At 36.0% G+C, this 26454-nt stretch overlaps 1 protein-coding gene across 6 annotated transcripts in view; it reads left to right on the top strand.

Annotated features, from left to right (window-relative positions):
• The first annotated feature begins 452 nt into the window (after window positions 1-452).
• The window catches only part of MGAT4C (MGAT4 family member C), a 368163-nt gene continuing 342161 nt past the window's right edge, over window positions 453-26454 (top strand). For 3 of the 6 annotated variants that reach the window (XM_050324302.1, XM_050324298.1, XM_050324301.1), the window contains exon 1: window positions 454-794. The gene's annotated coding sequence lies outside the window, so the exon portion shown is untranslated. Of the gene's footprint in view, window positions 795-3483; window positions 3531-26454 lie in introns of all 6 variants that reach the window. The other 3 variants (XR_007629994.1, XM_050324305.1, XM_050324303.1) reach the window with 2 other exon arrangements.

Here is a 26454-nt window from a genome sequence, read left to right as displayed (position 1 = left end):
AAAAACAAACCAGAAAGAACAAGTGGTGGAAAAATGAACTGAATATAAGCAGATAAAGTTTGGGAAAGAGTGATAATTTCCAATACTTAGATTGTTGGGCATAGTTATATTGTGAAATGGGCTGCCATTTATCAACTTAAAAAAGTTTGAGTATTTCTTTCAGATAGAAAAATCTAGGATGTTGCTTTGTTAGTTTTTACTTTCTTGTGTTTTTTTCTTTGTTTTTGTTTGTTTGTTTGTTTGTTTGTTTTGTTTTGTTTTCTCCTCCCTTTTTCTTTTTTAACCTGTGGCTTGAAGGAAAGCAACAGTGAGAATGAATTTCATGCTAGTAGACACTTTAAAGACTAGATTTAGCTGCAGTCACATTAGCTTAGATAATGGGAGAATTTTTCTTCATTGAAAATGCTCCCTGTCGCTTAAGAAGAACTCACTGAGGCAGCCTGCCATCTAGCTTTTTCACAGCAAAATAGGTTTGCAGACTGCAGATGAGAGACTCGGGAGCAGAGACAATTTTAACTTAGCCATCCCTAATTTATCTCAAGCTTTTTCAATTCATCTTCACTGCTCTATGCACACTGGAACACCAGATTGTCAACCCCTGGGAACAGAATGCAGCCAGGGATCTAGAGAGCTGTCACATCCTGAGAAATATTTAAATTGTGCTGATTTTCTTCTGGAGTGCTGAGCAGAGGGAATGAAACTCTCCATCAAGTCATAGCTTTGCGGGCAATAGATCAGAGGATACTGCCAGTTTTTCTAATGGATTATTGTTATCGGGCAGGTTCTTCCTGAAGGTATGTAGTTACTCTCTCAATTCATTTCCCACACTATTTATCAGGTAATGATCTAATGAACTAGTAATCCAGATACATTAAGAAAAATGTTAACTAAGTAGTCTGTATTGATTGAATGATGGCACTTTATTGCAGCATGTTTGCAGTTAAAATTCTCTGTTCTACTTACTGTAGATGTGTTGTACCTACTGCCAAATGCTTTGTCAGCAATCCCCCCAAGCAAAAAACAATACCTAACCTTTAAACAAAAAAAGAAAAAATCCATTGTGCTGAATATAGCATTGCCACAAGTTGATACTGCCTGTCCAGAGAATGTTGTTTTTCTGAAACAATGAATAATCAATAGCAAAATCATACTTAGGATTTTAAATTTGTTAGAGGTGAGTATTAATTTTGTAAAATATTTTCCAAACCTGGATACAGGTAGAACTCCTCTTAAAGTACTACAAATTAATTCCAGAGTTAGATATTCGTTTGTTTACTATTATGTTCTACCCTTTCACATGTGGAGTTATATTTAATTCTGCAAATCTCTGATGTTAGGTATGTGACAGAAATCTGTTGTTGCATTTGTGTTACCATACTCCAGAAGCTTCTTAGTAAAGCATAAGGATTATATATCACAACAGGAGGTTTAAAAATAAAATCTGTAGAGAAGAATTTCTTGCCTTTTAAACTTCTGTGTTTATATAGAAGTTACAGCATGTGTCTCCTAATCTGAATTGCTTACTGCATGTCTGTAGCTTGTGAGGCAGCCTGACCTAAAAATGAAAGATCTTTAAATTGCAGAAGCAGCCAGGCATTTTTAAACTATTCCAAGAGCGGGAGTTGCTGCAGAGATGTAAAAAGCACTGCCACATTTAAGTTAAAGTCCTGGCCTTGTTTCGTTCCCAAATTATCACTCTACCTGAGTACAAGCTCTGGGACTTGAGCAGAAATAGACAAGTGCAGGGCTAAGCAAGAGTTAAGCCAAGAGAAAAATAAAAATTCTTATCTGTAGCTTCTTGTCCAGTGCACTGGCTGGGCTGCTGTCATGCTACCAAGAGTAAATGATGTATGAGCTTGTCTGTGGTGCACTTGATAGTGCAGTGGATATGCTGAACCAGATTTTTAGTCACAGGTGACAGATGTTTGTCATATTTTTTAATATACTGCTGAAAGAAAGACATAAGATAGTAATAGGTAGCAAAGGTAAGGGAAAAAGAAGACCTCAGAAGCCCATATTGGTTAAAAACAGTAAATATGAGATAAGAGCATTTGCTAGTATGTTTAATTTCCTTTATTCAAAGAATATAATATTTTCAAGGCATTAATAGCAAACACCTGAATGCAACACATGAAAGTTCCTTTCCTCTAGAGCCTTGGAAAGGCTGAAGGAAAAAGAAGAGAGATTGATTCTGTCCTATTTCCAATGAACTCCCTTTCCTGTGGACCTCAAAAAGATTCAGGCAAAGAGGCTTTCATTAAGCTCTCCCTAGAGGTTCCTACCATCAGCAAGATATTTTTTAAAGGAAATATGAGCACCAGCTGTGTTTTTCCCCAACTCCCAAACTTCTTGTTTAAATACATAGAGGCATCTTAAAATGCTTCTAGATATCCACAGACATTTCAGCGTTTTGTGCAATTACTTATGAATGTCACAACCTGAGAGGGTAATATGGGCATTTCTTATTATATGTTGCTCATATGAAAACCTAACTCTTCCAGATCCTGTTTTGTCTCCTTTGGGTCCAATTACTTTTCCTTTTAAATGTTTCGCTACTTTAACCATTGGATATTTATACAAAATTTTTTCTGATATATGGCATTGGGGAGCAACCAAGAGCAACATAAAAATATCTTGATCTTTTCTCCAAAGTAAGATGATACAAAATACATTAAAAAATATTTAAATGGGAAGATAATATTAAATGATAGAAAATAAATTAAGATTAATATATTTGTGTTCTACTTTACCTTCACATTGTTATTTTTCTTTTTACTTCTCATGATACAGAGATCTGTGATGTGCCCATATATTATACCATTTTCTCACGAAACTTTCTGCTTCCCTCTGATATCCTTTTAGGATGTTTGTGTAAAGAACTGTAGTACAAAATATAATATAATATAATGGCCAGTCTTCGCGAGCGAAGATCCGGGGAAGGTCTTTCCACCTTCCAGCCTGCGCATTGGATTTTTTTTTTTTTTTTTTTTTGATGAGACACAGTGTGCGCGGAACTGAGCCCACCCTTTAATCCTAAGGTTCATCTGCCGGGGCCAAGCGAGCTTGGACGGTGGCAGCGAGGTCCTTAGGACGTAGGTGGGTTGCCTTTAAGGGCTAACGAACCCCACCTGCCCGGGAGTGTCCCTGACCGGGAATCGAACCCGGGTCTCCGCGGTGATAGCGCGGCGCCTTTACCTCTAGACCACCAGGGGCTCCAGTACAAAATATAGTATAGCATAAATAGATGAAACTGTTGTGGGAGGGAAGAAAACTCAAGTGTAAATTCTTTGTTACGGTGTTATATTTCTACTCTACAGTCTTCTGCCTGTCCTGGTTCCACTGGTATTCCTGTTCCACATTTAGTTTACTATTCTTTTTTCTTTCCTGTAATAACAGTTTCCTAAAAAAAAGAAATAAATAATATTTTTCCATAGCAATTTACAGCAGTATTACAAATCTACCCCTTTTCTTTTTGTTCTTCAGCAGTCCTTAGCCAACACTGCTTATCTGCTGTGTTCCATTTTGCTGAAGTAAGTAAACTAAAGTGTTGACTGTATTCCTTACTTGATATCTTAGGTTTCACTCCTTCTTGTTCTGCTGTGTGCTAGTCAAATCATAAAACCAAAAGAACAATTTTGACCTTCTTATGCCTCGCTTCTGGTTTTCCCTTGTGCTTATTTAACAGCTGTTTGAGTTTGGGGTTTGTTCTTCTCCCAGAGTGAGCCTCTAGAAGGTAAAGATATTACATAGAATAATAATAATAATAATAACATAGAACTTGGACCAAAAAAGACATCTTCTTATTTGTCTTATTCTTCTTCCTTCTTACTTGTTTTAGATTTAGGAGTGTGCTTGTGGTAACACATAATTCTATGCAGTGGATATAAATAATATCTCTAGGGTCTTTTTGGGGAAAAATAATTCATGACTGTTTCACATTATTTCCTCTTTGAACTCTAACAGCTAACAAGTGGAAAAAGTGCTTAGAAGAAGGAAGGTTTAGGAGCTTAGATAATGATAGACTGTATGTTGTTATGAAAAAAAAAATGGGTATTTCTAAGATCAGAATGTGTTATTTCCAGATTTATACGGGCCATTAGCTAGAAAACACATTTGATTATGTACTAATTCTGTTAAGACATAAATAGGGTTTATGACACATAACAAATCTCTGTTTTCACACACGTAGTTTCACAATTTTAAGTGAGCAAGAGTGAAAAGGTAGATTCTCCTGAGAATCATATCTGATTATTGTAAAGCACATTCAAGAAATAGGATCGGAAAGAACATACAAAGCTAGTTCACATTTGCAAGCTATCTTATTTTGGTTCAAATGATTCAGCACACTCTATAAGTGTGATCTAGCTTCTTAAATTGTGGGATATATTACCTAGCTATAGGAACAAATCCAAGGCCTCACACAAGTTTGGTGTTGTATCTTGTAGCCCATCATTTTGGTTATGCAAAATATCTGAAATTCTACTAAACACTGACATTTAAGCAACTGAGTAGATTATTTGTTCATCTTTTAATGAAAAAAAACAAAAAGACAAGTAAGTACCAGAATTCACTTCTCCTGCTTTACTTTGTGCCCATCTCTTAAGAAAAATCAGATCAAATAACAAATCAATTTTGGTGACTTAGATTATCCTAATAGACAAAGTGTAATGTGGCTGGTATTCCTGTTGAAAGGTACATAACTCACAAAAATATTGACAAGTCCACAGTTGAATGAATTAACATTGACTTCATGATAATATCCTTCAGATTATGTATTTTATTACAATTTTTTTAAAAGTGGGCCTAAGTTCCTTTGTTCTATGATGACCCTATTTTGATATATTTGAAGTAAAACATTCTGTTTTGAAATACTTCCAAAGATTTGGGGTTTTTTGTTTGTGCCCCCACCCTACTTCCCAAACCCTCAAATGATATGAAACCGCACTTGAATCAGTAATAACTAACCCTATTGCCTTTGTGGAAAGCCTTAATTTTAGACTAAGAAAACTTCTAAGTGTATGGTTCAAAGATCATTGTAACTAAAGTTTTTGTTGTAAATTTGAATCTTGTTCCACCTTGCTATGCAGTACAAAGTAAATATGACTCAAAAAGTGAGAATATTATATGCTTAATCTTTTCTTACACTTTTTCTTTCTTTTATACATTGCTGAGCATAGAAGTTATTTTGAAACATCCAAGGCTGGTCTCTTCTTCTTCTTGATAAACACACAGAATTTTCTACAGTAGGTATTTTCAGGTGCAATTAAAAATTTGGTTTGTTTGGGAAGCTTCAATATTGCTTTTCTAACTTAATGCAGTCATTACAATTACTGTCTCACATAGAGAGATAAATTTGCTGAAGTAATTATAGTAATATATCTTGTTCTGAATGTCATTTAATATCCAATTTACCTCTTTCTATCACTGCTGGAAGTCAGTACATTGAAACCAGTGGAATAAATAAGAGTGGAATCAGGCTCGGTATGTTTAATATCCCTGTTTGCTCCAATACATCCATCAGTGTGAAGTTTCTATCTAAAATTGTGTCTATAATAAGGCTTTGAAAGGTAGATTACTTGTTTACACATAAAACTGCTTCTGCTTTGCTTTTCCAATTGCTGCTAAAGACTGACAATACTTTTCATCTGCCCACAACTTCAAAAATTTTGAAAACTACTTAATCAGAATTTAAGGCAGATCAAAAATTCTATCTCAAAGAACTAAAAAGAATTCCTTAAGAGTTTGTTATTAATTTTGGTGCCCCAAATTTTCAATATTTCAAGTGGATGAGGTGTATATTTTATATGGATATTACTTGACAGAAAATTTGGAGATGTGTTGTCATTATAAAAACTTCTATTAAAAAATTTTCAGGTTCTAATTTGACTACTTTTGGAGTAGCAATTAACTTAAAGAAACTTTGTCAAGTGTGCCAGTAACATTTCTAAGTTGTGTTTTAATATGTAGAACATTATATGTAATGACAGAAGAGTTCTCTGAAGAATCAAAGTACTCTATGACTCAAGAAGGAGTTACTAACTGTCTTTAGAGAAGCTTTACTTCCTTTCTTCAGTATTTACTCTTATCCTATTTGATCAACTTTCATTTGTCAGGTTGAACTTTTCTGATATTGTATGACAAAAGTCAGAGAGGCTATTATTTTTGAAGAAATATTGGGACCTGTATGCTTTCTTTAGATGTATATGTACATGCAGGATAAGAATGAAAGAGATTAATAAGATGTTTTATCTATTCTCTGCTTTTAAAGTCATGAAGAAAACAGCACGGATAAAAATGAAAGAAAACAACAAAATAAACAAACAGGGGAGGGGTAGGTCATGTCTGACCAACCTGATCTCCTTTTATGATCAGGTGACCCACCTGGTGGATGAGGGGAAGGCTGTGGATGTGTCTATCTGGACTTCAGCAAAGCCTTTGACACTGCTCCCATAAGATACTCCTAGAAAAGCTGGCAGCTCATGGCTTGGACAGGGGCACTCTGTGCTGGGTTAAGAACTGGCTGGAGGGCCGGGCCCAGAGAGTGCTGGTGAATGGAGCTGCATCCAGCTGGCGGCCGGTCACCAGTGGTGTCCCCCAGGGATCAGTGCTGGGCCCAGTCGTGTTTAACATCTTTATCGATGATTTAGAGGAGGGAATTGAGTCCATCATTAGCAAATTTTTAGACGACACCAAGTTGGGAGGGAGTGTCAACATGCTGGAAGGCAGGAGGGACCTGGATAGGCTGGAGAGTTGGGCTGATTCCAATGGGATGAAGTTCAACAAGGCCAAGGGTCCTTCACTTTGGCCACAATAACCCCCTGCAGCGCTACAGGCTGGGCATAGAGTGGCTGGAGAGCAGCCAGGCAGAAAGGGATCTGGGGTGCTGATTGACAGGAGGCTGAACATGAGCCAGCAGTGTGCACAGGTGGCCAAGAAGGCCAATGGCATCCTGGCTGGATGTGGCACTCAGTGCCATGATCTGGTAATCACAGCGGCTTGGATCAAGGGTTGGACTTGATGATCTTGGAGGTCTCTTCCAACCCAGTCAATTCTATGATTCTATGAAAAAAGCAAACAAATTCACCCAAACCCACAGATTCACAAAATATTTTAAAACTTTAGGAAAAAAATATTTTAGTCAGATTTCTGTGTTCTGTACTCCCAAAAGGACTAATAGATCTGTTGCAAATAACACAACATAGTCTCTGGACTCTAGGGACGATTTTTAGTACTTCAAAACTACAGAAATATCACTCCCATAGATGGCCTTCCATACTCAGCAGTTTATTCACTCCCTCCAGTTTAGTAATCTATGTTAACTATCATATGGTAAGCTTCACTACTGTTCCTTATAGGAAGTAAGGTCGCACTTCAATGTGATACCACAGCAGCCACTTAAGAATCTTACCAACACCGAGCAGATGTCTGCTGTGTCCTTCTCTCTTCTGGAAAGGCTTTGACTACGAAGCTTGCCAAACCTGTCCATAAGCCACTAAGAACAAGTCTAATGAAAAGCTAACTTAGTAGAAAAAATTAAATGTTTTCCAATAGTTTAGTAATTTGAATCATGTCAGCTAAGAAGCTGATAAATCTGAGACTAATATCATCAGAAGACCAGGGACACCAAGGCTGTCAGAGTAATGGAGTAGAAAGAGGAATTTCCTGACTTTTGCTGCAGTAAACTATTGGATTACAACTGCTATAACATTTAACCTCACCTTAAAACTGCCTTGCACTCTTTGCAAGTCTCCCTTACCTCCTGTCAAAAAGTGTCAGCAGAGGAAAAATGAAATCTGTGCTCACTTTCAGAGTAGATCTTATTGTTCTGGTGTGTGTCTCCTCGGGGAAAAGCAGCCTTGCAGACAGAAAGGGAGGTTGAAATCACCTAGAGCTTTGCTGCTTCTCTTGCCATCAAAACATCCACTGCAACAGTAGTCAAACTGCTAAGTCTTTATCCTACTAAGGATCTTTAAGAATTATCTGTATAGTTTATCAGCTTTAGATAAATGAAAACCAAATCTGATCAGTTTTATAAAAGCATTTCAATACATATTAAATAGTGAAGTAGTTTGTTCTTGGGTTTTGGTTGTTTGGTTTTGTTTTTTCCTCTTTTTTTTTTTTTTGTTTTGTTTTGTTTTGGTTGGTTGGTTGGTTTTTGTAGCAAGTTGTTCCAAACACTTGTTTGGTTTTTTTTTGTAGTTCTGGGTCTGTCAGTCCTGTGTGACACATACAAACACACATACACACGCACCCCCCCACACCCCCCACACCCCACCCCCCACCCACTCCACCCCCACACCCTCTCTTCAAAATCTAGGGATTTGGATTTTTGTTTGGGGGTTTGCTTCTTGTTTGTTTCTGGCTGCCACTGCAATGCTAGAGATTAGAGGGACTGGGTACACTAAGCCAAACCTCTGCATACATCTTAAAATGGGCAATGCTTTAAGTGTTTCCAAGTTTGTGCAACTTGTGTTGCTTCATCTTCAGCTTGATCAGGATCATCTCTTTTTTCCATGTATTTAGCCTAATGGTAATTCTTCGGTGTAACTCCTACCTAATACAGTAAAATAGAATCACAGAATCACAGAATGGTTGAAGTGAGAAGGAACCTTTGGAGGTCAACTGGTCCAAACCCTCTGGAGACACCTACAGCTGATAGTACAGCACCATATGTTGTCAACTTCTTGATGCCTCCAAGGATGGAGATTCCACATCAGTCTGTGCCAGTGCTCAGTCACCCTCACAGTAAGAAAGTGATTCCCAATGTTCAGATGGAACTTCCTGGGTTTTGATTTGTGCCCTCTGCCTCTGATCCTGTCACTGGACACAACTGAAAAGAGCTTGGTTTCATCTTCTTTAGACTATTACTTTACAAATGTTGATAAGATCTACCCTGAGGATTCTCTTCTCCAGGCTGAAAAGTTACTTCTCTCTCAGGCTTTTCTCATACAAGAGATGGTCCTGTCCCTTCATCATCTTTACAGCCCTTCATTGCACTGTCTCCAATTTGTCAGCATCTCTCTGGTACTGGGGAGCCTAGAACTGGACACAGTATTCCAGATGTGGCCTTACCAGTGCTGAGTAGAGGGGAGGGATTATCTATGCCAATGTGTTGTCAATACTTTCCCTCATACAACCCAGGAGCCTTCTTTATGGCAAAGGCACATTACTGGCTCATGAACAACTCAGTGTTCACCAAGACCCCCCTGTACTTTTCTACCAAGCTACTTTCCTGCTGTGTGACCCCTCACATATATTGTTGAGTGAGGTTGTTCTTCCCCAGATATGTGACTTTGCACTTCTCTTTGTTGAAGTAATTATTACGTTGCTTAAAAGGATTATAAAATCTGCCTTCTTTATATATACCCTCTTTTAAGGATTCCAGGCAATATTATTTATTTTCTTAACAAAACTTTATTCCCTGGAATGTAGAACTATGATTTCAGTCAGAAAATCAAGTAGTTTGGTCCTTTTTTTTGGTCTTATTTCATCTTAATGACTCCTTAGCTACTCTGTAGAAGTATGATGTCACCAGTGGTCTTCCTCAGGGTTCAATTCTAGGGACAGTTCTATTTGATATATTTATCAATAATATGCAAAAAGAAGTTTAATATACCATTAGCAAGTTTGCTGGTGATACCAGACTGGGACGTGATGTTAACTTGACCTTACGGAGGGACCTAAATAGACTAGAGCATTGATCTATGATTATTGGCATGAAATTTAACAAGTCAGAATGTCAGATTCCATTATTCTGCATGAGAGACAGATCAGTACCAGGCTGTAGTATAAACTGGGAGAAGAGTGGCTTGAGAACAGCACTGCAGAAATGGATGTGGGCAGCAGCAGTCTCGACATAAGTCAGCAGTGGGCCCTCACAGCCCAGAAGGCAAACTGCATCCTGAGGGGCTTCAAATACTGCATGGCGAGCTGGAAAAAAGAGGTAATTATCCCACTTTACTCAGTTGATGTGGCCTCACCTCAGCACTATGTGCATTTCTGGGCCCCACAATCTAAGGAATGAGAGTCCTTGATGAATCCAGAGGATTCTGATGAAAGGGTTGGAAGGAATGTCTTGTAAGGAGCATCTGTGGACTTTTTTTTTTGTCTGCTTTGGAGTAAAAGAGGTGATAATAAAGATGTTAAAGAGGACTAGCCCCAGTACTGAACCTCGTAGAACCCCACTAGTGACCATCTGCCAACTGGATGTAACACTATTCACCACTGTGAAGATACCAAGTGGAACTTAATTTTATCATTCTCTTGGTTTCTCTGTTTAGTTTACTATTATTGGAAGAAATAAAATTAAAAAAAAAAAAGCAGGGATGAAAGATGTATTATTACTTGAACTCAAAATTACCTGACCACATAATAACAACACTGACATAATTTCTCATATGGATTTTGAGTAAATATTGATAAACAACTGTGTTTACAGAAAGAGTTCAAATTCCATACTGAAAGCATCTCCACATATCTGAAATGGGGGAATATAAAAAAGATGGATAGAAACCCAGATAATGTGAGCAGAAATGTTGAACACGTGGCAGCACTCACTATAATGCATTGTTTCATAATGATCTTGGTAGAGAAAACTGCCAGGGTATATGGATTGAACCATAAAGAAAAAGTAATTATGTTTTGAGACAATAAAGATCACTTACTGGATGTGATGCACTTATTCAAAATAAAAGGACTACAAACAGTATCTCTTATGGTATAGGAATGGCAGACCTCCAGGTCATTTTGGAGAAATACTTGGCCTCTGTATGCAATAGTAGTCTTGTAGTTACATGCAGAAGAAAGCTATTAATTCTTTCCTATAAATTAATGTGAAAAATATATTCTGTATTGATAAAGCAGTATACAAAGTCATTGCCCAGAAAAAAATAAAAAAAGCTCACTGAAAAACATCTTCATCCACAATTCCATGCAAATAACTGACTTTCCTACTGAACAAAAGCTGCAGGTTATCTTTTCAAATCCAGAATTTTTATAAACACATAAGGACAAACTACAGGTTTATAATAGCTTGAAACTTCTCAGCCTTAGAGATATTTTAGCCATGTAAATGTGAGTATCCCTCCTACCTACATATGAGGTTTGTACAAAAACCATTCACTAACACTAGATCTTTACGTTAGCTTTGTTCCATAGCCAGGGATTCCTGTGAAGACTTCCTGTAGGTTCCTTGCCTGTTCTGTGATGAGGATTTAGATTTTTAATTATTGTCAAATAGTGTCACTGATTCTAAGGAACGCACAGCCCTTTCCCAGTCACAGATACAAGATCTACAAGTAGAAACACTTTCTGTTCAATGCCAGCACTACCTGTCAAAATTATCAGCTTCAAATGAAACCTGTCTTACCCAAGTAATATGCACACAAGGGTTCATATAGAAGGCAATGCAAGACTTTGAAAAGCCTTAAAAATTATTTTAGATTTTAAGTGTGTAGATTTTGTTTGTTTGCTTGTTTTTAATTTAGATTTAATTAGCTGTAATATAAAACAGTACTTCATCATGAAGTGAAAATTTGTTTGGCAAAGAGAGAGAAAGGTGTATCATGCCAAATTGAAATAACCTATCAACCAGAAATTTTATTTGTAGTCATTGAATTATTCATCCAAAATAATCTTTTTCACTTTTTAAAAAACATATCACAAATTTACCATACAGAACTGGTGTGTTAAGCAGTTACATGTTTTATTGTAAAGTATGTTATTTTCAGTATCTGCAATAAAGAATGATGTATCTTTTATATCTTTTACTTCATCTAAGACTCCATTGCTACTTAAAAAGAAAACAAAAAAAAAAGGGTGACCAAAATAGGCTTGCTTCTAGTGTTAAATGGCAAGGGGTTTTTGTATGTATGTTAGTGATAGACAGATATGAATGACAATGAAAAATAATGTAGTAGTCTCTCTATATTTTCTCTTGACACTGCATCTATTACCAATGTGGTAGAAAGGGAAGTACAGCTAGCTACATGGCTAACTAAACTGAAAAAAAATCAAAGAAAAAGTACCTTTCTAAAGTATTTTCCCTTCCTATTTAAGCCATCTAACTGGAGAAGCTCGTGGAATAATTGTTTTGGAAACAGACCGCTTTATTAGCACCCTATCTATTCACCACTCTTTTTCTTTCACATGTTTTGAGGGGCAGTGACTGAAAACCTTGATACTTTTATAAGGATTTCTCCTGTTGAATGCAAGTGTTGGTTGACAGAAGCAACTTCAGTTTTTAGTGCAGTACAGTGCAACTAGGATTGACCTCAATTTAGTAGCGTGGTTTAGGTTAATGTGGACACTCTCCAGAAACTGAGTACATTGCCACTTGAACTCATATGGAGTTCCATGTCACAGCTCAGATTGCTACCTGTTACTAATACTAGTTTCAATACCAGTGTTTTGTGTGGCAATCTCACCGTAGACATACATTATGCCTTCTTGATGCTACAGCATTGCTATTGGGCCCTTGCTCTCCAGGTGAATCCTTAGAACATGACTGGTGAGGCAATGTAAATGCAACTAGTGGCTTGCTTAGTGCTGTGTCTGCTATATGGAGATAGGGACTCATATTCTGGTCACTCCTACCAGATACGATATACAGATTTCTACTACAGCTGACAGTCAGGCATGACTTTACTGAGCAAAATTAATTTTAATTTTTTTGCAATGAAAGCAATCTGTTCATACCACAATCTCGCACAAATATTTCTTATCCAATATGAGTTTGATTACTAAAATATCAGGTTCACTCATGGTTTAAATGGAGACTAATTCTGCTTAAAACCCAAGCACATATATTTATCAACTGTTCCCAGACTGTTGATATGTGTAGTGAGTGTTTTAATGAAATGAATTTGTACAATGAGGAGACAATGTTAACATGGTACTGTTTAATCAATTATCGAAGACAACAAAAATATCCCCTTTCTGTAGATGCTTGATCCAATTGCTCCAAATGCTGCTGTTGAAGTAGATGATGGATATTTAATGCTAAGTAGATGCTCTGGTTTGTATGCTGAAATATTACCTCATTACTTAAAAAATGTGCTTTTAGAATTGATATATCACGTTACTTTGTCATATTGTGTCAAGTTCAATTGACTTACAATGTAAACTGTGCAACATGATGTGACATCCTGTAATTTGCCTTAATTTGATGTAATATAATTTAGCAGGTCAGAAATGTAAAGCAAACAAAACTTTGTCCATGAAATTCATTTAGGTAAATGTGAAAAGCCTTTTTGCCAGAAAATAAAATAGAAACATATTTCACATGATGGGTAATTCCCTAGAAATATTCCCTATACAACAGAGTATAATTGTTTAAGCAAAAGAAATCTTGGAGCTGATGAATAGTTAGTTTTACTGAGAGTAGGTCTAAGTAATTCCTTGAACAGATGCCATTTTCCTCAAAAGCCAGCAGAATACAGCACACTAACCTAGAATCTGGCTTTGTAGTAATATTTTAGCATAGTGAATGGCAACCCCACTTCCTAAGTCATTAGCATAGGTATGTTAATGATAAAGCTGAAGCAGAAAAACTATTTTTACATATAGGAGTTGATGGACTCACAGCTTTGTATTTGATCACTGAATAATGAGATTTATGTATAACATGAAATCCATGTCAGCCAGAACTGACAGCGTCAGGCAAGTGTCACCTGTAGTATCAAAGAATGATTGACAGAAAATTCATTACTTGATTAGCAGCTTAATTATTTTGCTTACTCAAGGCAACCCCTTCTTATCACCCTCAGGCACTCACTGGGGCATAAAGCTCTGGGGCTACAGAGAAAGGAGAACAAGGTGAATAAGACGGAAAAAAAGACGAAGTTATTCCATCTGTCATACAACAATATATATTTCTAGGCTGTCCATATAAATGGGAGAAAAACAATGCTTGAAATAAAGCAGAAGAAAATCCTGCTTGTTATTTCAAGTCATCTTTGGCAAAATTACTAAGCTGCAGCTATATGAAGTAATCTACAATTGAAATTCATGCTGAGCTTTGAGATACAGCAATCTTCTAGTCCTGCTGCAATATGAATCTTTGTAATGGCCAATCAAGATTAACATATGAAAAAAAAATAAATATTATCAATCCATGGCAAGGTTGTGCTTTTAAAGCTGTATTGTAAAAGTTTATTTTTTTATTTGATGTGTAAAAATGAAAAATCCAACTTTATTTTATATACATTTTATATTATATATTGTTAAAAAGTGTTGAGGGTCTTGATACCCACTGCTTTAGATATATATCACTGTATTTTATAGGTAAAAGTTTATGGAAGATGCAAAATATTTCAGAATTTTTTAATATGTTTTTTAATATAATTTGTATTTTGTTTCTTATACATGTTCAGTTAGGTAGTTTCTGATAATTCAGTGAATTAAGAAAAAAAACCAAATCTTTGATCTTTTTCTTTGTCATCCCATAGACTTATTCAGGATTAGTTAAAGTGATACTGGCCAGGAACCAGCTAAGATTTTTAAGAATGTCTGTATCTAAGAAGTTAATAATTTTGAAACTTCCTACTTGTCTTTATATCTTGTATAAAATTGAATCAGTCACACAGCGCTTCACAACAACATGTTCTAATTAATGATATGAGGGAGCATATGAAGGAAATGGGTACCTTGGTTAACTACTGTATCTTCTTCCAGACCTTTCTGAAGAACTGATGACCAAGTCATTTTAGTTCATATATCTTCCTAGCTAATTTAATCTATAATCCTGTGTGCCTATACAATAAAACTATTTGGCCAGGTGTAGAGTTTTGTAAGAATATATACACAAAGCAACAATATTGTAGAACTACAAGTTGGTAACTAACAGACAGGTTGGTAAGGATCTCTGCAGATCATTTGGTCCAACCCATATGCTCAAAGCCTGGCCAGCTAGAGCAGATTACAGAGGGTTGTGTGCGGTTGGGTTTTGGTCATCTCCAGGTATGGCGATGCCACAAAATCTGTGGCAAATCTTCTTCTGTATTTGATCACCCTCACAGTGAAAAAGATCTTTTTAATGTTTAAAAGGAATTTTCTGTATTTCAGCTTGTCTTTATTGTCTCTTGTCCAATAACTAACACTAAGAAGAGTCTGGCTCTGCCTTCTTTACACCTCCCCTGAACATGGATAAGAAGTCTTTTCTCCAGGATGAACAGTCCCATACCTCAGCCTCTCTTCATATGAAAGATTCTTCAAGGTCTTGGTTATCTTAGTTGTCTTTGTGGACTGCTGTTGGACTTGCTCCAGTAAGTCCATGTCTCTCTTGGACTGGGGAATACAAAACCTAATGCTCCAACTGTGTCTCATCAGAGCTTTGGAGGGGGAAAGGGACAGTACTCTGCTTAATACATTCCAGGGTGCACTTGGACTTCTTTGCTGCAAGGTCACATTGGTATTTCATGGTCAACTTGCTCACCAGGACCTTCTCTGCAATGCTGATTCTAAGTCAGTTGTCCACCTCTGTATTGGTGCCTGATGTTGTTCTTCACCAGTCACAGGGGTTGGTATTTCCCTTTGTGGAACTTCATGAGGTTCTGCTCTACACATTTCTCCAGTCTGTTGATGTCCCTCTGTAAGGTAGTGCATCCATCTCATTCTTGACACTCTGCACAGTTTTTATAATCATCCATGTCATTAATGAAGAAGTAAAAAAGGTTTATCTCTATTATTCACTAGTAATGCCTGAGGGCACAGCTAACCAGTAAAGCCAAAAGTGAACAATGCATAGCATACTTCAGCCCTTTCCATGTTCTTTGTAAATCAGTTCTTCTGCTCTGACCAGTAATGGGCTATTATTTTCCCTCATCTTCCTTTTGCTGATGATACAAATGGACGAGTCCTTCCTCTTTCCCTGCATGTACCTCAGCAGATTCTCAAGTCCAGGTAGACTTTGTCATTCCTAACACCATCCCTTTCACTTTCCGACAATGTCTTTGTGTTCCTTCTGGTGACCTGGCCCTGTTTTCACTTCTTGTCAGCTTCCCATTTATTTTTAAATTTTCTTAGGATCTCCTTGCTCACCTGTAAAGGCCTTCTGTCACCTTTTCTTGACTGTCATTTTTGGCATAATATACTTCCGGCATCTGGAGGAGCTGATCTTTGAGAATCACTGGTTATGTGATTGAGATTCATTCTATGTATTAGCTGCTAGATAATAGACAGATTTCTGAATTGTTTCTTCAGAGCAGTGATAGTTATTGTCCTACAATATTCTTAGAATATTATTAAACAGTGTCATTAAGTAGGGAAAAGGACTATTTGAAAGGATGTTGATTTTCTTGCAAGAGATGAAAAATTATGATCAGCTCACATCACGTGCAGAATGGTGACTTTTTCAGCTAAAAAAAAAAAAAAAAGCTTTCTCTAAAAGCTTCCTTTTTCCATGTTAGGTATTTCCTAAAAGTAATATCTTATTCTGGTAAATAGCAGAAAAATTATGTGCAACATAATAAGCAGTGTACAAGGTCTCCAATACAGTTTCAGACAATAGAAAAATATAATTGATCAATTTTAAGAGTGTGGTTACCTTTTTCTAGAAATACCTTGTCTGAGGCACAGACAGCCTTACTGAGTTATGTAGGCACTCTGGGCCAGAGAAGAGTCAGAATCTTCTTGGTGCTAATGTGAATATGTACAGAGAGATTTTTCATCAGACAAACAGTCCCCAGATAGCAAGGGTCATGTCAGTGAGTGTTTGTCTCCATGCTGGCAACTTACAAAGCCTACAGTTGGAGTTTTATGTGTGGATTACTGTACCATTAGCAATTAGTTCTCAGGAAGTTCACATTCTAATCCAATTCCAACATTCATAGTCTCACTAAAGAGCAAATTTCCAAGTTGCTTTTTTAAATTAATTATTACATTTATGTATCAGCTCATAATGAGGGTAGAAAGTTCTCACACTTAAAAAAAGATCCTAGGCTTTTTTTTTTTTTCTTTATCATGATAAAATACTTTTATGTACCTTTGGACTTGTATGGAAAGGAAAAAAAATGTTTCCATTTAAAATGATATCCATGGTAGAGCAGCAGTGTTAGAAATGTACCAGATGAGTACATTTTTTCAGTCTTATTGTACTGCTATGCTGCTAATGTCTATATATATTAGAAGATCTTTCTTCCCAGAATGACTTCTATTGATTTGGATACAGCTCAAGTATCATCAGAATTTAAACTCCTATCACCTACTCGTTTCTCAAAAGCTTTTTTTATTATCATTACTGAGCTTTTTGAGAAAAATGAGATTCCAAGATTAATATTATGTCTAATTCAATCTTATTTGCACAACATTTGTCCTAGTTGCTTCAATAACATGAATTTCATTATTTTAAGCAATTCCTGAGATTTTAAGGGACAGTGTGTCAGTAAGCCTATTACATTGGTGATGGATAACTTGAGACTCTTTTCAGAGCTTGTAAGTGTTAACGTGATTCACAAATTCAGTTTTCATTAACTAACTGCATGTTATGGTGTGAGAAAGAGTTGACCATGAATCAAGACCTGATCAAGGAAGAAGAAAAATTATAGCATTCTTTCAGCCTGTAATAATTCTACTAGTATTATACATATCTGTTGCATTCTTATTCTTCATTTAAGTTTATAGACAAGTCTGTGTTCTTACTTAGCAGAATCCCAATGATAGTAGCACTTATGTTTTGAACCATTTTGAATATTTCTGCTCATCTGATATCTGAACATATAAATACTTAATTAGAAAAAGCAAAACCAGCATGTAATCAATAATTCTGTGATGCTAACAGATGGTCTAACTGCCTAGCTAATTCATTCAGTTTGTTTTATAGGTGTTTTTTGATTAAAAGGATGTAACCAAGCAGCAGACAGGAAGGTTCCCTGATCGTGGTACTGTCATGGGTTCCACTTCAAACAGGAGAAACTTTTCGTAGAGGGGAAAGTTCTCCTTCTTTGAGAATTCACAACACTTAACTTTGAAGAAGTTCTGGAGTGTAACGTGAGACAGACAAATCTGAAAAAGCCAAGAAGAAAAAAGCCTGCAAAATGGAAATAGCTGGAAAATTCCTGAGAGGAGCAGAGCAATTTTTCAACTATTAAGTCACAGACACAATAAAGTTTATTTGGGACTCTCGGGAAGGACATGGAAACTTTCTTCCCTGTCGAAAAAAGTTGCTGGAATAGAAAGAAAGAATTAAGAGAAGAACATTTCCTCCTCCAAACTATTGGAGAGGGTAGATTTTTTTTCTGAGATATTTTATTTAATTTATTTTCTTTAGTATCTTTTTGTTCTGTGCTTCGATAAAACCTAATTGCAGCATTTACAAACCTTGTGTTTTCTGTTGTCAATCTTGTATGAAGAAAAAAAGAGGTGGTAGCGTGAATATGTTCATCATAAGCTTGTGGTTGACTCATAATTCCACCACAAATATATGCAAAGTTATCATCTATAGACTATTTGTTCAGTGCTTCTCAGGAGAGATGAAACTGTAAATGCTTGTTTAGATGAGATTTTAAACAGTGCACCAACAGGAAACATTCTCCTGTCCTGGAAAGCTATCTGAAAAATGGAGTAATGGTCCTCTTCTACACTTGAATAAAATACAGATCTTGGTTATGGTAAGAGGATTCCTTCAATTGTCTTTCAGTTGATGTGTTTTTAATCCAAACCACAGAAAGAATGGGAGACTTTTGTTCAGACCCTTTTTAGTTAGGAACTTCCTCATAGTGTTTCCAGGATTCACATAGTACTATTAATTTTGCCTTTGAAAGTAAAGTGTCTCTGGTTCAAAGTTAATACAAATCCTATATTTGTTATAAATTTAGTCTCCCTCAAAAAACTAGTGGAAAGAACAGGGACCAAAATGAGTGTTTCAAGATGATTTTGTGCTGTTAGATAAATTTCAAAAGGTAACATAGATGGATAAGGGAATATTAAAAAGATTTTGTGGCAAGTGCACATGCTTCAACAAATAGCAGTGACATAACCTTTGGCACTGAAAGAAAATGAGAGTATTTCAGGACCAAAATGGTACCAAATAAGTATTTTTCTTCTTTTTTCTTCCCTCAAAAGAGTAATATTTTCCTTTATTTCTTCTAAACTAAATCTACCAGGAGAAATATGTTTTTATATGGGGCATATATGATCCATTATAGGAGTCAAAAGGGCCAAAGAGTGCTTTTAATGCCATTTCATATGATCGATATTGATACATATTTTGATTTCTTTAATATATTGATTTTTAATACTTAATGCACAAGTTCTCAATGCAGAGAAGTAGCTACTTAGAGAAGATGATTCAACCCATGGAATATGGATGTAGAATTTCAGAAACTTAAATGTCAGATCGGAAAACATAGCAAAACTTCCCCCAAAATTAGCATAGTCAAGATTCAGTGAAGATAAATTATTTTAAAGACGCAATATGACCAATGCAGTAAGTTGTTTGGTATAACTTTGCAACCATTGCTAGTATATGAGATAAAGTTTCAATCTACAGAACTACTTTCATTTCAAAATATTTTGCTATTAAGGTAAGAATCAGTTTTTATAGGTAATCTCTAAAGTGATAATTTCAATGAAGAAATGTTGCTCAAAAAAATAAGGTGTAGCTTACAGAATGAGCTATAGTTCTTCTCTGTGGCTTTTTATAGTGTGATTTCTTATCTGAAATCACTTTCTATTAAGATTAGATCCAAACACAGGACTAAATCCTTTTGAAAAGATTTGAAACAATTTGTGGTTCACATGGATGGAGCTAGACAATGCTTCTGATATACTTTGATGATCTTGAGAAATACCATTGACTTCAGTTGAAGAATGATGAATTAGTGTATTTGCAGAACTTTTTGAGACTAACTGCACTTGCAGTTAGTTAAAAGCTTTTTTCCATGTACAAGAAAATGTGGATTACATGCACATTTCTTTAATCTGTTGCTTGAATGCTGAGTAACTTGTATCTGGATTAAAACAAAGTCTTAAATCTAAAGTAGTCTTTCTGTTTTTCTCTTGTTACAAAAATCTAGATGAAATTAACAGAAGGAATAATTTTAAATTTTAACAGGAAGTATTTAAAGGACTTTTTAACGTATTATAATTAATTTTCTCAGTAAATGGTTCAATGATATGTTTGCGGTATTTTTTAAACTTTATCTCCTTTCATTAACGCCTCTTGCTTTCTTAGTAATATCTATTATTATCTATTCTCTTAGCTTTCCCACATAGCATTTTCAAAGTTTTGAATGTTGTCAAAACCTAAAATTTCTGTGAAATAACAATGTCTATGGTTGTTGAACATCTTTGAGACCTTAGCTATATACAATTGCTAAATAGAATATTTAGTTTTAGAGGATTTTTTTTCCCCAAGATTCTTGAAGCTGTAGCCAGGAGTTGGTGTGCTTTATACTAAATGCATGTAGTATCTACATCTCTATAAGTAGTTTAAATAAGAGATTTCACAAATTCCTTTGAAATATGTTCATGCTGAATTCTCTCTTAACCAGATATATCCAGTTGTAAGATTTTTCAAATACTTTTGTTTCATAAGAATGATACCACTTCTTGTTTGCTAAGTAAATTATTTTCTCATTCATGTATATATTATTTTGTCATTTTCAAAATATGTAATTGTTTAATTCCCTCTGTGAATATGATGTAATATGACATAGAATTGCTGAAATGAAGATCTGAAACAAGTAATTCACATTCTTCTTAATAGACCTGTTCTCACCTGAAATTGTAGATCTCTCATTACTCTGTGATGTTATCAATTTCTAATATACTCTGGCAGTGTATTAGTAAGTGCTGAAGAGAAAATTTAAATTTTAAGCTTTGAAGTATCTGGAATATGTTAACATGAAGTCTCCAGCTAAAAGTTCTGGAGAGAATTCTCCAAATCTAGGATTTCATAGTTTCCATGATGCTCTAATCAAAAAGAGTATTTGAAGCATTGGTTCTGACAGGGGATATTTTAAAATGTGAATTTAATTTAAAAAAACCCCACAAACATAATCCAACAGATTTACAATAAATTAAATTCAAGTGGTATGGTTTTTGGTTTTTTTTTCATTGCTTCAAATCAGTGAAGTTATTGTATATTAAATATTATATGATACATTAAAATTCACTGTAGACTTTTTTCCTTTGTATCTTATACTTCCTAATATTTGCTTTACAGAAGAAAATTATGTTCTATCATAAAATACCAAGATGGATTCCTATTCAAGGGAAAGATTATCAGACTGGGATGCATTTTATTTCTATAGTAACATAGCAAAGAAGTCATAATACCTTTTAAGTCTTCTTTATCATATTACATTGTCTGGCTTTTGCAGTTAAAAAAAAAAAAAGTCAAATTTGTAACTCCATTTGACATAACATGCTGATTTCTTTTCATTTCTTCATTCATTCATTCATTTATTCATTTGTTCATTTCTTTGGGTAAGATAAGGCAAATATCCAAATTTGCTTTATCTTCAGTCTTACAATTTGTAATGTTTCTTTGCTTATATTTGTACCTACGATATGCAGTCTTCAAATAAAAATCAGTAGTAAAGCCATGTTCTCATTTAAGACATCTTAAATATTCTGAATTGCCCCCTGCATACTTCTCCTTTCTTCCACTTTTTACTCCATTCTGTGCCTTGGCAAAGCTTGGACATCCTATCAGACCTGATGCTTAGCTTTCCTTACCACTGAAATGTGTGGAGTGATGTGAACCAATATCTTATCCTCTCATGGAGCTCCAGTTAAAATGAGGGATATGGCCAGATATGAGACTTGTGAAATGCTTCCATATCCCACAAAAGCTAACAGTACATCTTTGAAATGAGTGCACTGCAAAAAAACATATAGTCAATAAAATTTTCTTAGGTCCTATTCTGCTGTCTTTTAACTTCTGAAGCAATAGTTATCATTGTTTGCTTTGCTTGTAATATTGTATAAGAGGAATGTATGAAACAGTGTTAATTTGGGTCAGATATTACTATTTTTCAGCAGATATTCTACAGAACTGTCAGTATCTGCAAGAAATGTAGAGTGTTTCTGCTATAGTTTGCTGCTTTCCCATACCTGAATACAGTTGTTGCAGGAAATGATTGCACATCCTTCAGTTCTCCACCAACAGCTGATCCTTCATATTTTAAGAAAATGTGGGTGGAAAAGATCTTTTTCTACAAGGAACAGTTAAGAGCAAGTGAGACTGTGGTAATAAGTTTCTACATAGTTTTTGAAGTTATGAAGCAGTTGTGTAAAAATTTATCACTGCATCATTAATAAAAAATAAAACAATTTAGATTGATACTGTAATTAAAAATGTTGCAGAACCCAGAGACCTTTTTGAACAACTTAGTATCTGAAATCAGATCTTGAGAAGTAATCAAGACAGACACAGTACCTGTAAGAGATGTTTTCTGTTACCCACATTAAATCTTGTGTGTACAGAAATGGCAGTATAAGATGCAGGTAAATAAGGACTGGACATTTCAGAGAAGATAAACCAGAGCAGAGGGATAGGAATGAATACTTTGGAGAAACATTTAAGCCTAAGATTTAATTTTTTTTTTTAAATACTCTTGAATCAGTAATACCATTAAAATTATTCTATGGCTGTTACAACCCTGACTAGTTAAATTATGTTAGAAAATACAATTAGAAATATAACATTGCTAATATTATAGGAGGAAATATTTGCTTTTAGTGGGTGACTCGGGACTAGATTCTAAACCCTTGGAAAAAAACCCTGGAAGTGTTCAAGGCCAGGTTGGATGGGCCTCTGGGTAACCTGGTCTAGTAGAAGATGTCCCTGCCCACAGTAGTGGGGTTGGAAGCAGACGGTCTTTCAGGTCTCTTGCAAACCAAACTGTTTTATGCTTCTGTGATTCCATGAAAAAAAAATCCATCATGGTTTTTAAAAAATACTGCTATGTTCTGCTTGGTTATTACAGAGGATTTATAGGGTGGGTAGGGCTCATAGCAGGGGTGTCCAGTTCATGAAATTTGGTTGACCTTTAAAAGCATTTATCAAAATCTTACCAAACCTCACATCTACACTATCTTGCCTTCTTTGTATTTCCTGCTGCCCAACGTAATACTTCCAAATCCCCTGCTTTCCTTTGTGTTATTTTCGGCTTGATGAGCTAGTGTCACTCAGCACTGCTTAAATGGTAAAAAGTAATTTCATTTACCCAGTGAGAAGTATTGAGATTCTTGATATATGAAAAATGTTCCATGTCCATATGTTTTAGTTTTTAGGCTTTAGGTTTTAGGGGTTTTTTATGCCTCTCTCTCCCTTTTCTGACTGACCTGGATGGGTTTTCTTAAAAAGGCATTAGTTAACATGATAGGACGTTGTAAAAATTTGCTGATTTTGTTCTTTGAAAATTTGAATTTGAGTGTCAATTCACAAGCTGTGATGTCAGGATGCTCACAGTCCTGTTCCCTTTAGGGTGGTAAACCTGTAAATGTATGAAACATATTTTTGAAAGGAAATTATATTTTTTTGATCTGGGAATAGGTTCATATTTATCATACGGGATCTAGACAGTTTAAAATACAGATACCTAGGACTGAATCACATGAATCACATTTCCCTACATGGTCAGTGTAGTATATGTGACTCAAGGCAAAGAGAGGCTGTGACAGAAGACTAGATTTTGTTAGAAATGTACCTGTGGGCAGTTATGCAGGGACTAAAACTGAAACACTGTAGAAAACCTCAGTGTAAGATTTTAAAGGATGGGAAGGTGTTGTTATTTTAAAGCAAAACTGCTTTTCACTTATTCACATTTTCACAGTCAAATGAACAAACTCTCAAGTACCAAAATGTGTGAGTCTGTGCGGCAGGCAGGTTGGTAAATTTTTTAGCTGCTCCTGAATACCAAATGAGCATGAAATCTGGTAATAGAAAAGTAAAATAAGAAAGTCCATTCTCAAAGAATAAGAGGGGAGAAAGCTAATCATATTCAAATTGATAAACAGTTTATACTTTTATGCTTACGTTATCAGTATTTCTCTTAAAAAGAAAAAATAAACAAACTATGAGACAAACATAATTATAATCCTCAATGAATTCAGACCCATCTTTACTGCGAGATCAAAATTTTTTTGAAAAAAATTTTAAATCTGGCCTCATTAGCTTGTTCATTGTAATGCGTACACCGCAGTAAAGTGTATCATTTAAGTAAAAATCTGTTCCTGGCAAATTGACTAAAGTAATTTAGAAGCTGTCTTTGCAATTATCTCAGCCATGGTAAGCAGAAATTACACCATGTAGTAGCTAGGGGATATGAACACTGTATTAGAACTTTAAAAAGCTATATTAATAATGAGTATTATCAACGTCAATGAACAGCTACAAAAATTTGCAAATACTAAATTATCTGTCTCAAAAGACTTAGTCAAAGCTTCTAGCTAATAGCTTGATTTGGGAATCTTCAGAAATTACCATATGAGGGATCGTGTAACTAAATAGGGGAAAGATACTATCTTCAGGGCAGAGATCACAGTGCTGGTGAAAGAGACATCTTAGGGATCCATTGTTTCCTCAATATGGGAGTTTTCCTGTGCCTGCAGATGATACTCAGGTGAGTGAATCTTACTTGAGTGAGGGGGGATCTCCTTGCTGTGATCCATCACAAGGTGTTCTTACACAGGTGTGGTATCCTAGGTTATTCAAAAATTCTGGTATTCACATTTTCTTTCCTCCAAACATGTTTTTTTGGTGTTTTGCCTTTAAAGAGACTGAACTGCTAGTGATTAATGACTCAAACATTCGACCACTTGCAGTGACCAGCCAGGTGCTGTAGGAACCTAGAGTATTGGTGCTCTTGGCTCAATCAGCAGTGTGATTTGCTGACAAAATGCAGAGTGGCCACCCAGGCTAGGTGCTGAAGACATGCATATTCAACACCTCAGGCTACAAGCTAGTGTTGAACAAGATAAGGAAAAGGTAAACCCTACCAGGTGGGGTGCAGTTTCTTTTTCCTTACACATATGAATCAGCTGTGATAACTCCCCAGAACATTCACACCCAACCTGAAGGTATTCACGTCTTATTGATGAGCTGTAATGGGCCATAACAGACTCAGCTGCCTCAGCATAAGAGACAGATGCAGTATCTTAGAAGGTGTCAAAGACTCCTGAAGTATCCTGTAACTCACAGTGTTATGCCATCCAGAGTAAAACTCCCTATCCCAGGGGAGGTACTGGAGGCGTTCCAACCTGAATCTGAGCATATATAACTCTGAGTTGTGGGGATTCCACAGCCATGGATCTGGACTCTGATCACCACTTCAACCAATGAACATCTAAATTGCAGCAACCAAGTGTTGTTGTTGGATCCAACAGGTGTCTTGTGGGTCCTTCCAGTCACCTGAGGGATTTGCAGCCCTACTCTGGTACTAGCACTGCAGCCTCACTCCAGTGCCACACAAGTGTCTGCCAGTATTGAATCCCAGCTATCTGCCATTTCCTGCCAGCACTGACTGCAACCATTCGTGCCAGGTTTTCTGGGCATGGGGAAGGTAAACCACATGGAAGGTCTGCCCATTTTGTCTCTGTCCTGTGGCCAGGTGTGGATTTTCCCAGGTGGAGGAGGCCAGCTGCCATCTTGATTTGGTCCAGAGGATGAGCCTTAGGAAGTTTCTCCTCATCAGTTGGTTTAACACAGTTTTAACAGTATTATTATTAGCGTTTCTTCTTAGTAAAGAGCTATTTTTTCACTTACATCCAGGTGTATTTGGTCTCTCTCTGTATTGGAGAAACCAGGGGAATTGAATCTTAGGGAAGAGACCTCTGTCTGAGGTCTTTGCCCCTCCAAATTCTCTCAAACTGAGAAATGTGATCAGACAACTGTTTGCAATTGTAAGATACAACATGAGGTAGTGTACAGATTATTGGTTTATTATAATAATTAGCAAAATGCATTGTTTTAAACAGTTAGTTATGAGGTTGCAGCTGTGAAAGTAGCCCTTTGCTGTGTTTATTAGGTGTGATTCATGGTGAATGTTTGATAAGACTACACTACAACACAATGCAACCAGTGCAGGCAGTAGGATTTTCTCTCTTTGTATACTGCTAGTAGACTTTACCAAGTACTCCTGTGCAAAGATGGACATACTTCATTATGTGCAAGGCTATATGTTAACAACTGTCCTGCACCACTTCAGGAAAATCTTTATTAAAGAGATCTTCAGTAAAGAAGGCATTGGAGATATACACCTTATGATTTAGTGCAGAACTGGGACTTATTCTCACATTACACAATGTAATTCTTCTATATGCAAACTTTTAAGAGGTAATTTTGCTATATAATAAAGTGCCTGAAATAGAGACTTGTGAATACACTTATGCTTATGTTCTTGATTCTCTAAAATAATCACAGTGATAACAAAGCATACAGAAAATTGCTTACTAGTCATCTGTCAAACTGATCAGCTTTCCTTTAGCTTTCCGCATTTATAAACATCA

Source organism: Myiozetetes cayanensis, unplaced genomic scaffold (assembly GCF_022539395.1).
Source record: "Myiozetetes cayanensis isolate MyiCay16 unplaced genomic scaffold, myiCay2020 scf3, whole genome shotgun sequence".
Taxonomy (NCBI): Eukaryota; Metazoa; Chordata; class Aves; order Passeriformes; family Tyrannidae; genus Myiozetetes; species Myiozetetes cayanensis.
This window is presented reverse-complemented; position numbering and strand designations above follow the sequence as displayed.